This window comes from Hylobates moloch, unplaced genomic scaffold (genome assembly GCF_009828535.3).
Source record: "Hylobates moloch isolate HMO894 unplaced genomic scaffold, HMol_V3 SCAFFOLD_45, whole genome shotgun sequence".
Classification (NCBI taxonomy): Eukaryota; Metazoa; Chordata; class Mammalia; order Primates; family Hylobatidae; genus Hylobates; species Hylobates moloch.
This window is the reverse complement of record NW_026652320.1, coordinates 483,316-501,500: the sequence shown is the minus strand read 5'-3', so window position 1 is coordinate 501,500 and position 18,185 is coordinate 483,316. Positions and strand designations below refer to the sequence as shown.

Sequence of the window (18,185 nt, the reverse complement as noted above, 5' to 3'; positions counted from 1 at the left end):
AGGGGCCGCCGTCAACGGCTCCTGCCCCGGATTCTATCTGAGGCTGGTTTCTGTCCGATTCTCCCGGTCCCGACTGCCGCGGGGAAGGCGTCGGAACCGCTTAGTGTCCTCACATGGAGGCCGGGGTTTCCCGTCAGCTTGGCCACGCAGCCTGGCCGTCGCTTCTCGGTCCTCCGCCTTTAGGGCCGCTCGGCTGTTGGTCCCAATCAGGTCCTCCACAGCCCGGAGAGTGCTGAGGGGCTTTCCCGTAAGAAATTGTCAAGACACCAGCGCCCTGGCCGGTTTGACAAATTTCACGGAAACCTGACTGATAAGTACAGTAACTCCAACGTCAACGTTTCATGTGAATTTTGTAGGCAGTGGCAGTTTCCCTGGGAAACTTAGAAAGTTTTATTAAAATTTGTTAGCATGTTCGGTTTTGAACTGAAGAACTTATTTTTTTTATAACGAACTTTGACATCTTGGGTTTGCTAAGCAGAATTTTTGTTGTTGCATCGCCTAAAAAAGAATGTGCGTCTGCTACCTAATATAAAATGAATTTACTTTCCACAAATTCGACATAGAAAAATATGATCGATTACAAACATAGGAGTATTGTAATGTTATAGCATTTTGAGGGAGGTGGTGAGAGAGAGATGGGATTCAAAACCACGTTTCTTGGAGTTCGTTTTGTAGTTCTCTGGTTTGATTTTCTAGTCCTTTCGGTACATTTCTACACCCAACTTCTCCCAATTAACTCAAACGCATAGACGCACATGCATATGGTTAAAGGTTGATTAAAGATGTATTCCATCGTGCTTTTTTTACAAGATAAATTTTGTAGAGAAGTAAATTGTTTGCATCTGGCTTAATGGTTGAACGAGATATACAAGAAACACATCAGAATATTGAGATTTTACTTGCATTGAGTTTTACGTTACAAATCAGGGCGATTTGTGTTTTGAATGTCGATTTAGATGGATTTAATGTACCTGCTAGCTTTTTTAGATGGTGTGACAAATTTTTCAAAGCCGTTTTAATGAGAGGTCGTTAATGGTTATAGCCTTTTAGGCATTGTTTGCATAACAATAGTGCCAATGTGTGGCACTTCTCTGGGTTTAGGAAGGAGCAGGGAAAGCATGCAGCTTAACAGTTTTGTTTTATGAGGGTCTCTAACCTCTTCAGTCTCTTTTTAAAGGTCTTAAAATGGAAGGTCTACACAGGAGAAAAGACCTAACCCTCAGATTTGGGAAGGTTTGATTTTAGTCTTATTTTTGATGGGATTTTTCAAACAGCCTCTGAAAGAAATTTTAGGTATGCAATAGGTACCTTTTTCAGAATTTAATTTGGAAGCTCTTCCAGTTCTCTTATTCCCTAACTACCCCCTCTCTCTTTTCTCTCTTGTTCTCCCCCAGTAGGAAAGACAACTGATTTATAGCTAATTGGAGCCTTTAATGTGGAGTCTTTTAGCTCGGGGAACTTTTATCCAGTATCCACTTTACCACTTAATACAAAGAAAAACAATCAGAAATGAAATAATGGATTGTAACTTGATTCTTTAATTTGTGGGGAGGAGGTCCCTTATTTTTGTCTTGACAAACAACCCTCATAAACACCGAGTAACACTAAAGGCGAGCTCTTTCCACAAAAACTTGTAAAATCAGGTATCTGTGAGCATTTCCAGCCGTTTTCCTCCTCAGCTCTTTAGTGAGACTTCTAAATTTTCTAAGACAAGCATAGTTGACAAGCAGTATTTTTTTAAAAAAACATGAAGAGCAGAAGCTGCTCTTTTGGTAGCCCAGGGTAATGATTTTTTTACTTAAAGGAAAAATAAGATTAATAGCTTTTAAAAAACTAACATGACCAGAAGTGAGGGAAATTATATTAGCAATTTCAAACAGAAGAGTGAACGAGATAGAATGGACAGTCCTTTAGGATAGTGATACCATATTCAATAGGGGATTTTAAAAGGGTAATGGCTACAAAAGTATTATGCTTTAGGGCCTGTTAACTATCACATTTGAAAGAAACACAATATTTGCATCAGAAAATGATCGTATAAGACAGTATGTTATTGTTTTTTGTCTTGCTAAACATACATCTTTAGTGAAGGATACGACTTTCTGTATGATTTTTCAGTGTGATATTGGGACCCACATAAAGTCACTACTTGCAAATAAATGACCAGACAATGAGAATTTCAAGTAATGTGCACTTAGAAAACTTTGTTCTTGTGATCTTGTATTTTTGCTCCAACTTCCTCCTCCTTCTAGAAGTATTTCACATTTTTAATAAAGGGAATGGGAGAGATGACCAGAATTAAAAGTTACTGCCTTTGCCTGCCAGAGGTCCAGTGGAAATGCTCCAGAATTAAAGTTCATTCCCTAAGGATGTTGAAAGGGCTAAACTCATGGTTTTGTATGGACTTTTAGGCAGTTACATTCCATTTTTTAAAATACACTTACCACTCTGAAATTCCAGTATCCATATTAGACCAGTGATCAATGGCAATACCATTTTTGGAACATGTCAATTTCTATTTCCCTAATACAGCAAGCTGGACCCCAAGTTTTAAAAGTGATCCCTTATTAAGGAATGTGATTTTTAAAACAGATGGTGTTAGTCAAGGAGGAATGAAAACTAACATGAAGTATTGAGGGGACCAATTTGGTACCAAGAGAATGTGCTCTCCTTTGCATGTATCCTAATAAGACTGCATTCTGATTGCCTTGAGCGATGTGTTTATGAATTAAAAATTTTCTGAGTTGTCTATTTTATTAGTCTGGCTTTTATAATTTTGTATAGCTGATATTATAGGAATACACACATGACAAAATCAAGGCTCAGCACTTTACTGACCGCCCCTGACTGCAGGGGATATCTCTTAACAGATTGCCAGGTCTTTGGAAACTTGCCCTCTGTATTCCACTTCCACCTTCTTTCTTGGCTCTATCTTCTCTTCTGGCTGTACCAGTCTCTCCTTTCCTTCCTCCCTCCCCCAGATCGTTGTGCTGTCTTTCTGTTGGTCAATTTTTCAGTGAGAGTTTATGCCCATAACTAACAGTAACAAAGAGTTTTTTTTTTTTTTTTTCTGCATCTGATATATGGAGCTAAAACACAGGGAGGAAGGGGATATTTATCACATACTGACCTGCTAAAATAGAAGAGGCAAAAAGGCAGTCAACTTAAAACTCAGAGCTAATGTGCATCGTTGAGTCTAGATTTATCTTTTTATTTATTCATTTAAACTTCTGTTTTCTGGGGTCGATTTCAGTTAAATTCAAAAGGCATTTGAGCGGCCATGTTCCTAACAAGGGTGCTTTTCACTGTATTAGACTGGAAACATCTGCCTTCTGGGAGACTAGGGTCTTATTAGAAAGACTGTGTGCCAAAAATTGGTTGTTAGTACAGCAGTAGTTCAGTTGATCAATGTAATAATGATACTTATAATGCCACTTACATTTCCATAGGGCCTAATGGTTTGCCTAGCACTTTCATGTATATCTTGTTTGATCCTTGCAAAACCTTTTGAAGGAGAGAGAGTAGAAATAAATAGAATAATTCATAAGGAAGACATTGGCCTTGACTTTAAAAAAATTGATAGTTTTCCTCACCATACACTTTTTCTAACAGTCTGTGGCACATTGTTTTTTAGTCCTTTTGTTCCGTTTTTGTTTGTTTGTTTTTTTGAGGGAAGGAGTTTAAATCTTTATTTTTTTGTGTTGCTTCTCTTGCAACCATGGAGAAAATATGAACTAGTCTACCCCGCTTAAGAAGGAGCTACCTTTTGTGACTTTTGATTCTAATACTTTAAGTGGCTATTTTTGATTTTTCTATGAGATTTTTTTTTTAATCTGGGGCAAGATTCTTGCCTATGCCAGTAATAATTTCTTAAAAGATAGGTGTGGATCTAGATCCTTCCAAACCTTTACTCAAGATTGTCTGTTTTGGTCATAAATCGTCAGTCAAACTACATGTTAATAGAGGACTTCAGGTTTTTTTTTTTAAATACTTTTTCATAACTATGCAGCTTTTTGGTGTTTGTATCATCTCCATTTAACACAGGGAAGCTGGACAATTTCATCACAGGACTTGAATTAGATAATTCTCCTGGGGTCCTGCCCTGATCCCTTCCACTACATGGGCCTGTGTCATGTGGAATTATCATTTGCTGAGGGACTCCTCATTCTTTATTTCTATAAAATGATGAATGATAGTTTTTCTATTTCAGAGTAGGGTGTTTTGTGCGGTCTGACTTCCTCATAGCCAGGCTTAAGAAAGGCAAATCATGCATAGTTAGTTCTCTGTTGCATCAGTGAAGCACGATGATTTAACCACGACAAAATCAGTAAATATCCCAAGTCCCATCACACAGAGTTATCAGTTCTGAGTCTTTCTTAGTTGGACAATAAAATACAAATACTGATTGGAGTTTTTGTCTCTTTAGTTATCTTAGTGACAGTTTCAGGGGTCAGCAAACTGCGGACTGTCTGCCTGGTTTTATAAATAAAGTTTTATTGTAACACAACTGCACTCATTCAGTTACATACTGTCTGTGGCAGCTTTCTGACTATAATGGCAGAGCAACAGAAACCATATAGCCCACATTTTAGGAAAAACTTGCATGCCCTTCCTTCATTTGGAAAAAGAGAGACTCTGAGTTAAAATAGGCCTTTGATCAAATCCTGGTCAGAAAGGTACTTATTAGCTATGTGGACAGTTACATTTATTTGACACATAGTGCCTGATATGGTGCCAGGTCCTAGGGATGCAACAGCACACACACACACAAAAGATATGCGTGGCATCTTAAAGAGTTTCTTCACTGAGTTTCAATTTCTACATTTGTCATCATTGAGATAATAGTATCTACTTTATGGGGTTAAAAGGACTAAATGAAAAGTGTGTTAAAGTAAGTGGCATATAATGATAGCCAAAATTCTATTGCATTTTTGCAAAGTGATGAATATATATATGTGTGTGTGTGTATATGTAGATATGTATATGTATATCTACGTGTAGATATACGTACGTATACATATACGTGGATATACGTACGTATACATATACGTGTAGATATACGTATGTATACATGTGGATATATATACGTATACCTGTGTATATACATACGTATACATGTGTATATATACATATATATATACGTATGCATACGTATATATGCACATTGGGAATTACTTATCACTGGCATTTCTCTATTGTCTGCCTTTAAGATTGAGTTATGTTTAAATTGTTTTCCTTCAAAATCTTAGAGCTTATTTACAGCAGGTTTATTTACAAGTCTCTGTTGGATCACATGATTGAAAACACTTCCAGGCTTTGAAAATTCCAGTTGGAATAATACGTATGCGTACGTATACATATGTGTATATACGTATACGTATATATACGTATATATATATTTAGAGATCTAAATTAATGGAAACCAATTTTAAGGAAGATCAGAATTATGTGATCAACTGGCCAGGCTCAGTGGCTCACACCTATAATGCCAGCACTTTGGGAGGCTGAGGCAGGTGGATCACCTGAAGCCAGGAGTTTGACACCAACCTGGCCAATCATGGTGAAACCCCATCTCTACTAAAAATACGAAATTAGCTGCGTGGTGGTGCACGCCTGTAATCCCAGCTTCTTGGAAGGCTGAGGCAGGAGAATCACTTGAACCCAGGAGGCAGAGGTTGCAATAAGCTCAGATCATGCCATTGCACTGCAGCCTGGGCGACAAGAGTGAAACTTCATCTCAAAAAAAGAATTATATGATCAACAAAGTTTTATAAAACAGGCCTGTTTTATGTATTCTTTTAATTATTTTTATTAAATTTATTATTTGCATTACTCATAAGAGTTCAATATTCTGGGTAGCTATGGAATCCTCCTTATATATTTACACTGCTTTTTTACCAAATGGGATTCCTGGGAGGGTTTTCCACCAAGGTGTTGTCTTTACTAAAAAAGTTACTAAAGCAATTTCTCTGACAGTATTTTAATAATAAAATTAGATATCTTGACATTTGTGCCAAAATATAGCATGAATATGCTTCAGTATGCCCGATTAGCTGAGCCTAAACTCCAGGCTGCAAATAGATGTTTCTGGTATTTTAAGTAGTTAGGATAAAAATACTGACAAGATATTGGTACATAAATGTGGGAAGTATGCAGCATACAAGGACATTCTCAGAAGGTAGATAACTTTTGGCAATGGGAAGGTATCTTACTTTATATAATTTAAATACGGAGAAACTTTTACTAGTCCTGACTGTCCAAGATAACATACGAAATTTTGAGAGCATTTTCCAGGAGGAGTCACCTTCCAGAAAGCAAAAGCACCAGGCAGTGGCTATTTTGAAACCCCTCCTAGCATTTCTTTAATTTCTTTATTGACTGTGACAGGTAATTTGAAAGCCATTCGTTTCCCCCCAAACACCAAATCTAATTCACGTAGAGGTGATTGCTGTAATGTCACCTGGGTTAATTTTTAATTGCCTTTAATTGTATCTTTGAGATCTATTTCATTTAACCTTTTAAATACATGAAGATTATGTACATTGGGAATTACTTATCACTGGCATTTCTCTATTGTCTGACTTTAAGATTGAGTTATGTTTAAATTGTTTTCCTTCAAAATCTTAGAGCTTATTTACAGCAGGTTTATTTACAAGTCTCTGTTGGATCACATGATTGAAAACACTTCCAGGCTTTGAAAATTCCAGTTGGAATAATAATTGGGTGATTTCACTACCTAGACTTCTGCTGGGCTCTAAACAACACTTCCTTGGGGCTAAACATGGGGATTAATTGACCTCTGTAGAATGTGGTTAAAAATTAGTATGTCTGTGTGTGAACTTTCTAGTTTTTATTATAGAAGGAAGCCTTTCTTTTACTCCAGTTCAGCTCTGTTACTTCCAGAAGTAGTTACCTGCTCTATTTCCTTTCCTCATCAGTGTCTGACCTTTGAAGAGCCAAAGTAGTGTTTCTTTATCACTACAACTCTGGAAAGAGAAAAGCGTTTGTTTAGGTCAAACTGGAAACACCTCTCTCTTATCTAGAAGAATTTAGCATATCATGAATCCGAAAACCCTTTCCAATCCTGATTATACATTTTTCAAAATATTAAAAAGTTATATTTTAATATATTTTATTTTACATTATTTTCATCCATCTATTCATTGGACTTTGAATTTCAAGTCCAGTGACCCTTAGGTTTTTTTTTTTTTTGGAATATCATTTCTAGGGATTCCTTAAAGATTAAACAGTCAGAAAGTGGTATAGGTTGTATGACTCTTCCCACAAGAAGAATGGAATTATCTCCCAGTAAATGAATCTGGCGAAATATTGTGAGTTTAGGAAACCCACTAATTATTTAGCAAACCCACGAGATATGCAAAAATAACCTATTTCCCCTTTTCCCCACCTCTCACTCCTAACACTCATATACCAGATTTCCAGGCTGAGATGTGTGTGATAGTGGCACGATTTCAGGTGGGAAGGAGGAGGGGAAGGCTTTGCCTGGAAAGGTGAAATTATGAAATGCCTATATGAATTTACAGAGAACAACCGAAAGTCTTATTTCTCTAGGTGTGAAAATTGGACTTGCTCACAGAATCCTTTTTGGGAGAAGATGAAGAATCAGTGTGAGACTATTGGTTAAATTCCCCAATAAAACTGAAACTGGTGAATTCTGCCTCATCTGTGTTTTACAGCTTGATAATGTAATTGCATTATTTAATTTTATTATAATTTTATTATAAAATTTAATTTTAATGTTTATTATCTCAGGGTCATTTTTATTTTTGGCTATAGCCAGAGCTACTCTTGTGCTTCCCTGAATTTATTTATTCATTTGTGTATTTAACATTTTTTAAGGCCTTTTGTGTATAAAGCATTGTGAGTTACTCTGGCAAAGAAAGATATGTAGGTGTGGCCCCTGCTCTGAAGAGGCGGTAGAGGATTCCCATTTGGGTGTGGAGTGGGGTCATGCACACAGTAGCTATTGTTCATGATAGAAGATGCTAAATGCTTGAGATGAATTGAGGATTCAGAAGATAAAGAGATGTTTCCAGCTCAGCAGAAGAACAGCACACTATTGCCAGACATATTTGACAGAAAATGAATTGCTTTAATCATACAGAAAAGTAAAGAAGTAATATAACAAATGTGTGTACCTGTACCTAGATTTGTTCTTAATGTTTTGCAATATTTGCTTCTAATTTTTTAAAAGGAATAAATTGAAGCCCCCATTTCCTTCTCTTTCTCTTCCTTTGTCAGAGGCATTTATCTTCCCTATAGGTGTGTGTATCCGTAAATAATATATGCTATTGTTTTGCGTGGTAACATCTTTTATATAAATGTCTTATATATATATGTACCATATATATATATCCTTCTGTAATTTGATTAGCTTGCTAAGCATATGCTCAGTATTCATCCATGTTGTTGGATATACTTATAATTAATTCATTGTAATTGTTGCAAAGTATTCCATTCTTTGAATATATCCTAATTTTTAGTTTCTACTCTTGACACTTATGATGCATCCAGCATTTTGTTATTGCAGTAATGCTGCATTGGACATTCCTGAACATGTCTCCTCATATACCTGGTGAGAGAGCATCTAGGATGTATACTTAAAAGTGATATTGCTGGCTCATGGAGTATATGTATCTACAACTTAATTAGGGATTGCCAAATTTCTGTCCAAGATGGTTATACTAGTTTCCACCACCAGTATATTCCCAGTATGTACACCTCCAGTATATCCCACCAGCAGTGTATCAGAGTTCCCATTAGTCTACATTTTCACCTATACTTCAGATTCTCATACTTATTAAATTTTGCTAACCTGGTAAGTGTGAAATGGCATCTCATTGCTACTTTGATTTGTGTTTCCTTGATTTCTTGTGAGATTGAGCATCATTTCATGTTGGCCATTTGGTTTTCCTCCTTTGGCTAATTTATCATTTGCTCATTTTTCTATGTTGTGTATTTACTGATTTGTTACCAGTTTTTATAAATGTATTCAGGATTATAATTTTTATCAGTTATTTACTATGCAAACATTTTCTTTCCTCTTGTAACTTTCCCTCTTCTTTCTTTTTCTTGTGTAATTGTCATACAGTTTTAAATGCAAGTAAAGAAGGATTTTTCCTTTAGAGTCCTGTTTCAGAAATCCATTCTTATTCCAGATTTTTCAAGGCATTCTTTTTGTAGTCTTCTGAAAGTTTATTTTTGCTTTTTGCATTTCTGTCTTTACCTCCTAGAATTGGTAATTGCTTATGCATTGGGACAATAATAAATATTAAAGACAAATGATGTAGCATTGGAAAGTCAAACAATATTGATGTTTAAATAATTTTTTAAAATTGTATTCCCTGAAGTCTTGGAATCAGATTAGGAAGTCTAGAATGTGTGGTCTTCTCTGTAATGGGAAAATAGGAGAAACTGGTTCTACTTTGATTGATGGTTTTAATACATACTAGTTTCCCTAAACTAAGAACAGTACTGTGTTCCACAAACCTACCTCTAGGCGGCCACTGTATAAAACTCTAGGATAACATGATTATTATAACTTATTCATGTCAAGACTTAATTTCCCTACCTTTCTTACATTATCTAGAACAAAATAAGCACTTAAATGTTAACTGTGGTTGTACTCTTGCTCATGTGCGCTCGCACTCTTTCACACACATCACTCATTTTTGAAGGGTCAAGATAAATTGATGAATTATTTACTCTGTGCTGCTGATAGATTTGGAGAAAACATGGATAGGTAGCAAATAATTTAAAAAGAATTTCTAAAAGAAAGACCTTTTTCTTGAATAACTCTACATTATTCAAGAATAATATACTTCATCCTGTTAGTGAAGAGAATTTAAATTATTCCTAAGCACCGGGTCTGAAAATAACATTACTTCTTATTTTGTTAATGTTTTAACTTAAGTTATAAACCCAAAGCTGGTGTATATCTTTACCTTTGTGTTTGAATTTCATCAGTGATTTGGTTCATGCATGTGTATCTCTAATTTTAAAGAAGATATTGTGGAAGTGTGAAATTCTCCAACCTTAAAACTAAAACTACCCCTTTTGTGTATATACTTACATATAATACCTGACAATTTTGGCTACACACTTATTTTTTGATAATGAATGTATATCCTCTGAGCATTCATATTACTTATTTGCATTTCTCAGTGGTACAATTTTTGCATTGTATTATATTTTTCTGTGTAACTCCCTACTTCTAAACTGTACTAGATTATAAACTCTTATTTATCATGGTGTTTCTGAAGTACCTAGCTCAATGTCTAACAACGTAGAAACTTCGAGAATGTTTTCTTAATGAATACTTGTTATATTTAATGCCTATGACTTTTATTATTAATACTACAATATTCAAAGTACTTTTCACATATGATTACACTAAATTCTTGGGGCAACACTATGATGTTGATATTATATTAATATCTTCATTTTATAAGTGAGAAAATCAAGCATATTAAAGTTAGTTTTTTCAGGCTCAATAGCAATAGTGGGTGGCAGTTCCAGGACTCAATACTCCTCCTTCCCTAGTCGTAACAATAAGGACAAACATAATAACCACTACAAAGACAATACAATCTGGACTATTAACCTAAAGCCTTGCTGAGTGTTTTATAGGAAACCCCAAGCCCACTTGGGGTCAACTACAAATCCCATATTTCATTCAGATCTTAAGTCTAATTCCACTCAGTATTGTCCACAGCTATCATAAGCAACAATTCCAACCAGACAAAAGTGGGAGTATGAATTAAAGAAAAGGGAGAGAATTGATACAGTTTGACACTTTAGGTATAGGTCACCTGGGAATATGTGATTATTTAGGTTATGATAAAGAACTATGTTTTTCGATCCTCATTGGTCGTGTAGTCACACACTGCCCTTAATAACACCTGTTTATTGGTTTTGTTTGCATTCAAAAAGTGTTTTCCTTTTTTTATGGCTGTTAAGATTGACTTGGGAGTGAGGATGTGTGAGGCTATTGAGGATAATATATTTTACATTCTTTCTACTGCTTTCTGTGCCCCAGTGGGCCATCATTTTTTGGAACTGGGCTATAATTTCTGTGAGAGAGATGCTTGCCAGAAAGAGTTGGGTGGGTATGTTCCATCTTGTCTCTTATGAGCAATCATCTTACTAAGGCTTAATTACTATCAGATCCTTCTGTTACCTGTAATCTCAGTGGGGAGGCAGAATAGAGGAATTCATGCAGTACTCAAACTTTGAGTTTCAGCAACACAAAGGGGTGGCATTTGGGGTGCACAATTAATGTTTCGTTATAAATGATTGAAAAATCCTCTCTAAAGAAACTGCTAAAAGGATGTCTCCTTTAAGCCAGATCTTGCAATCTCCAGATTTCTCTGACTTCACTTTTAGAGAGAACAGATCTTTCTGTTTTACTTCTCAAACTGATGCCCTTTCTCTCCTTTTTTATTCCTCCCCTTTTGTGCTTCTCTTCTGCTTCCCTTGGTGTTTCTCTTAGGACAGGCACCTGATGACTCTTATTTCTCCTTTAGACTCATTTACCTGTTTTCATGAAATGGTCAGTTATGCCTGGGAACCTTTGTATTTGGCTCTCCCAGCTGTTGGCCTAAATGGTCCTTTGGGAGACCAGAAGCAATGAACCTGGAATAACCACATTTGACTTCTGGGAGCCCTCTTGAGAATTTAGTAATTACTTAATGGATTGAATTGGCGACATATACTATTCCAGATAACAGCCTGGGTTGCATTAAATTAACCTTCACAAATGGGTATTTATTGGTGTACTCTTAAAAGACTACACGTGTTGGCTGTAATTGCTCTTCCATGTTTCTCCATGCTGATAGGTATTTGTACTGAGTGAAAAATTTCTGAGATTAAAGCCTGGGTGGTAGTTGTAGCCATTTAGTGATGTGTGTCATTGTGTTCAGCACATTGAGCATAAATCCTGTCTTGTAAACAGCAAGGAGACTAATGAGGTTTGCCCACATTCTGGTATCATTACCAGGAATTCCAACAGAGAAAAACAGAAGGCTTAGAAAAGAAGTACACAAAACAGTGATTTTTGGAACTCTTGATGATCTGATTTAAGGAGAAAGATTATTGCTCAGCATTTAGTATAGGCGTGTATGCACAAATAGGGGTACATAAAGTACACTTAGCCAAAAGAAAACAAACATTTTGCTTTCACTGAACACTTGCAAAGTCACTAACTTACTGCTACAGAGATGAGGGCCTTATTTATGAGTGTCTGTAATTCTGAGTGGTGTAAAGGGGACAACTGTTGAAATAATGCAGCTGTTAAAATGATAGCATGCTTTTTGCTTTTTTGGAACACCTCATAATTTCAGTGAACTAAAATTCCACACCAATTTTAGTTTTACAATTTTTGGAGTATTTCTGCTGTCATTTTCAGTGATAGGCACACATGACTTTAGAACACAAAAATCTCTTAGAAGAAGCATTTTAAATGTGGCATTTTAGGTTTATTTCAACCAGAATATTAATTTCCAGTTTATTTCAGTTTATTTCATAAACTGAATAAATTCCAGTTTATTTCAAACTTTATTATTACTGTTAAGTAATGTGTGTTTTATAATGTCACACCAAGGGATCCAATTACTGTTTAATTCGTAGACTAATTTTTTTCTTGGACTTAAATTTTTATGAGAGCCAATATCATGGCTGCCTTGACACAGAGTGTGGTCCATACATCTTCGTGTTTGATGAATGAATAAATGAATACATACTAGACAATAAATTGTCTGATTTCATTTGCAGAGTCATGAATAGTTAAAATGCCAGGACTAGAAAGTGAATTCCAAGGTAAAGTGTTTTGAAAAAAATTTTTTTCAAATGTGCTTCCTTTAAAGAATGTATACACGCATCCACTTTGGAAAACTCTTCTGCTTCATTCCCACGCATTTACCCCTTCCTTTGAAATAGAAACCTTTCAGAGTACCTTGCAGAGCAGTGAACAAGGCAATGGACAGGGCATTAGAAGACCCGTGTTCTGACCCCGGCTCTGCCACTTATGTATGTTCATTTAACAGTTTCTTGGATATGCAGGCACTGAATAAATACTTACCGAATTAGTGAATGAACAAAATAATTTGATCATTTATTATCTACTCTATAATGGGACCTGGAAATATGAAAATGCTTTGTGATACTGGGTACGCCACTTAAATTTCCTGGTAACAGGAGGCAGAGGTTGCAGTGAGCCGAGATCGCGCCACTGCACTGCAGCCTGGGCGACAGAGCAAGACTCCCTCTCAAAAAATAAAAAAAATAAAAAATAAATAAATCCTGGTAACAGTTTTATCATAAAATGAGAGACCAGAATGAGATGCTTATTAATTAATCCACCTACTTTTTAAAAGTGTTGGATTAGAAAAGCTATAAGATTTCTTTACCCCACCCTGACTAATTAGAACTCTTTATTTTCCTGGGCCCAGAACTTGGGATTATGGGTGTCTAAAAGACAATACTGAACTGCTTGCATATTTAGTTGTGGTCTTTTTAGAGCCGAAAATTTGCACTCAAACAATTTTGATGAAAATACTGTCTCTCAACAGTGTACTCATAGTTACCAAAGAGTAGTCCACAGAATCCCTGTTAATGATTCTCGTTATATAAATGAGTGGCTAGCAGTGTCATAAAGATCCAGCGGAAATCAAAATGTTTCATATTTGCTAAGGACTTACCATACTAGAAATTAGAGCAGTGACTCCCAAGAGACTTCCTCCTTTGAGTCTTGGTGAAAATTGATTTTAATACTTTGTAATAGTAGTAGGCAGAAAATATTTGTTGTCATTTCTCCTCCAGACCATTTGAGCAGCTTTCCTGCCAAGCTAAGCTCATGAAAACCATGGAGGGTGAGGAAGCGTGGTGGCAAGGGAACTTGTCAGAAGCTTACAGCTTTTCACTTGAGTCTAATAGAGACTTAGCACTTTGCAGGTCAGTGCCACTGCTATTTGTCTCTGACCTAAGAGATCTGGAGTTCTTCACATCAAAACCACATCTTGCTGAGCAGAGATCAAACGTAGTAAGGTAAGAATTCTGCCAGTGATTTATCATGCCAGGGAGAGTGATCAGGCCATATGGGGCCACTGCAAATGAAGTTGACATTCTGGCAGTTTCTCATATAGACCTCTCATGTAGTTATGGCTAGTTTTTCTTGTAGAGGAATTCCGGGTCAAGTGGCAGCTTTCAGTGGTATTGCTTAGGAGAACTGACCTCCAACATGAGGTTTATTTCAAAATGAAGTCCTAGCAAGAGTTTTCTAATATTGTATTTAAATGGCAAATAGGGATCTTGACCAAATTTGAGCTTTTCATTTGTCTCCTTTCCTCTTTTTTTCTTTTCTGGGAAGTTGCCTATCTAAAAAAATAAATAAAAAGAGAAAATTAAGTTTAAGATCTACAAAAATTTCTCAAAATGTTGTATGTGATTTTAAAATGAACTCTATAAATTATGTACAATTAGGCTTATTAGTTTATCATCACAGTTTATTAAGTCAGGGTCCTTTAGGAATGATTTACTGCAAATAATATTATAATCCAGTTCCTGGGGTAAGAGGAAGCATCACATTTAAGGAATAATTTAATTCTTTAAATACGATTATTTGCTAAGATCTGAGTTAAGTGCAAACCTTTTCATTTGACAGAAAAAAAATCAATAATTCTTCTTTAACTATTTATATCAACAGATACGTAACAATGATTGTGCTACATAAAATTCAGCTTTTTGTTTACTGTCACAAGCAAATGTTTAGTCTCCTGTGGAGAAATCACTCATTTATTGGTTCAAAGCCTTATTCAACCTTAGGATACGCACTGGGGTGTTCAAGCCCTTCCTTGCACAGTTGTTTGCTTTGCAGCGTAAATGAAAGATGATATTCACATTTAAACATAGTGGTTCAAGACATTAACTTCTAATGCAACTGAAGATGCTAGTTGCTACTTTTGGTTTTCCTTTTTTTGTGATGAGAAAAATGTCCATAGTTGAAATAGGCTTTAGTGACTAGAACTAGGTCTTAACCTGTGTATCAAATTCACTTGATTTGTTGAATTATCACTTTATCTGTTTATAAACTGGAAATTAATATTCCGGTTGATAAAGTACTTTGCCTCTGCAGGGAGCAAGTTTAAATGCAATAATGAAATGGAATTTGTCTTAGTTTTCACTTGCCATTCTTGGAACACATACAACATCCATGAAAACGTGATAGGATTGTCAGATAAAATACATGATTTTTAGTGAAATTTGAAGATTAAGTAAATAATGAATTAGTTTTTTTTTAGTATCAGTATACCCTATGATTTCCCATACTTAAACTGAAATTTTCTTTACTGTTTTTCTGAAATTCATATTTAATTATATTTTTATTTGCTAAAACTGGCAGCTCTAAACTGTGAGAGAAATCATTGGTGATTTTTATCTGTGACCAGTTAATAAACATCATTTTAATGTAAAATGAACTAGCATTAAAAGCAAAAACCAAGGAATTCTTTAAAACTGGTGCACTGGAATAATGAAGAGCACAGTAGAAAGACTTTTTTTTCTTTTTTTTTTTTTTTAACCCTAGCAATACTATTGAATAAATAGGGCAAATAAGCCCATTGTAAAAACAGCTTAATCTCCTAAATGAATTGCTCCAACCTTCTAATTCAAAATCATACAAACAAAAACATTGAGATAAGCTGGGTGCTTTTTCAAATGGGGACCCCTGCGGCTTTGAAAATAAACACTTCAGCCCCCTTCCCCCTCAAGACCCACACTCACACCCACTAGCCTTTCTGATGTCTTCCATTTGCAAATGAACAGGCTGAATTCTGAGAAAGACAGAAGACTAATTGAACCTAGGGAAGATAGGCAGAGGAACATTTGTTTCCAAGCAGAAGACAAAAAGAAATCATGTTACATTCTCAGTTTTCAAGATGGCGGGGGGGGGGGGGGGGGGGGGGGGGGGGGCGGAATAAAAGCCATTTCTCTTGAGTTTTCTTCTCTCAAAGTACATTTCCCACACCGCTGTTGAGACCCTCTCAGGGCCAGGCAGCCTACCATGTTTGAACCAGCCTGCATTAGCCTGTCTCCATGGCAGTGTCAGAAGTGGGTAGCGATCAGACATGTGGGGAGACCAATTAATGTGTTGGACGGCCCTCACCATCTTTACCTCTTTCCCCACCCTATCTGTCTCTGCTGGTTTGGCAAGGGGGTCTTAGTAGCGAATAAGTGAATGAATACTCAAACAGAACAAGGAGTCACTGGCTTTTTAAGAGTACTCATAAATTGCCTTGAATTGATTGCTTATATTCAGAATCAGAATGAATAAAAAGTCTCAGTGCATACTATGTTAGGCTTTTCAGTAATCCAATACCTTATTTAATCCTTACAACCACTCAACAAAGTGGTTTTTATTATCTTATTGTACAAATGAGAAAATTGAGCCACAGAAAGTTTAAATGATACATCTAAGTCACACCATCTAGGTGTCTTAGGACACCTTCATCAAATTTTTGTGGTTAAAGAAGATTTGATATATTCCTAACATGGAATACTCTTCAGCAGTGAAAAGAACCAAACCACAAGATACATTCAACAACATGGATAAATTGTAAAATACTCTGAGTGAAAGAACAGAAAAGGTACTTACTATGTGATTCCATTCATATGAAATTCTAGAAAAGGCAAAATAATCTATAGTGCCAGAAAGCAGATCAGTGGTTGTTTGGAATGTGAGGGTCAGGGTGGGTAAGAGGGAGGGATTACAAAGGGAAACAAGGAAATTTGTGGGGTGGGGAATGGATATATTCATCATCTTGACTGTGGGGATGGGTGTACATATGCTAAAACTCATCAGATACATACATCTTATTATTATACCTTAACAAAGTATTAAGATTTTAAACATTTAAAAAATAGAGTCCGAGAAGACCTCCATGAGACTCAGCTCAGGTGTTAGTCATACCTGTCATTTGATTAAGGGAGACTGGGAAAATTGGACATTTTAGATCTGTTGTGGGAGTATCCTGCTGTAACCCATGGAATCCTGAGTCAAATGGAACACTAGGTCTGCATCATAGGTCCCTGTAATTCCCCTGGACCCTTTAATCTGAATGACCCAAAGTAGCACTGAATATCTCAAGCAGCATCATTCTGGGAAAGGGGCAGATCCCCCATCTATACTTCCCTTCTCAATTCATTTGGGTCCAGCCTTATCCATCAAAGGCTGACCAAACTGTCCTCTGGGGAACACGACTAGTGACCTTTTGTCTCTGTAGTCTCATCAGTGTCCTTTCACTTTCAGAAGCAGACCTTGAGGTTAGATGGATATGTGAGAAGCTAGGTGGATCTTGGCTACCTGTTAATGTCCTAAGTTATTTCTGTTTACAACATTAACACAGTTTGTGTAATCATTGCACATTAGTACAATGTGTTGGGCATACAACACTTACTTTAAAATACCCAGCTGCTTACTCTGGCACAATCACTTTCTATTAGTATTTTAAAGCTGTTTTAAAATGTTACCTTTAGTTTTACTTTTTTTTTGACCTTGTACTGTCTGAATACTTGAGCAGTCTAGTTAGCAGCCTTTTCTAGTGAAGACTTTTCCTTTTTCATGACTTTCAGCTTAGGACTCAGCATAAGTGGGGTTCAGGGCCTGCAATATTGGGTCCATTATTTAAAACTGTTAATTGATTTAGAATTATAATTGATAAATTAGTCCTTCTCAAAGCAAGCTTTCTAAAACCATGCTTTTTACTAGTAAAAGATTACACTTATTGAACAAAGCCCATGTCTCTATAATATCAAAACATTGACTTTAAAGTGAAAAATGCAATCAATCATCTAGGTGTTTTTTCTATACAATGCCATTTGGGCGTTTTTTTTCACTTTTTAGCCAGATGTTTTGGCGTGAAGCAAAGCGAATGAATAATGGAAGTCAACAGAACCACTCTTGTTCTAACTATATAACCATTTCAGGAAGAAGTTTTTTCCGCCTCTCTAAATGATCTGAGCACTTGCCTTATCGTTTTACTCTATATAGGTAGACTCTTAATTAGAAGTAAAATAAGGTGGGGCTATTTTTTTCAAAGTTAAAAATATTACCTTTGATTATAATGTTTAAAGGACACTAGCCTTACAGAGTGCCATACTGAGATGATCAT

At 36.0% G+C, this 18,185-nt stretch overlaps 1 protein-coding gene across 3 annotated transcripts in view; it reads left to right on the top strand.

Annotated features, from left to right (window-relative positions):
• Nucleotides 1-18,185, top strand: part of LOC116463621 (retinal dehydrogenase 2) — a 125,523-nt gene that overhangs the window by 499 nt on the left and 106,839 nt on the right. Inside the window, exon 1 of one of the 3 annotated variants that reach the window (XM_058434768.1) lies at nt 379-510. The exons of the other annotated variants lie outside the window; for them this stretch is intronic. The gene's annotated coding sequence lies outside the window, so the exon portion shown is untranslated. Of the gene's footprint in view, nt 1-378; nt 511-18,185 lie in introns of those variants that run through there. 3 annotated transcript variants of the gene reach the window in all.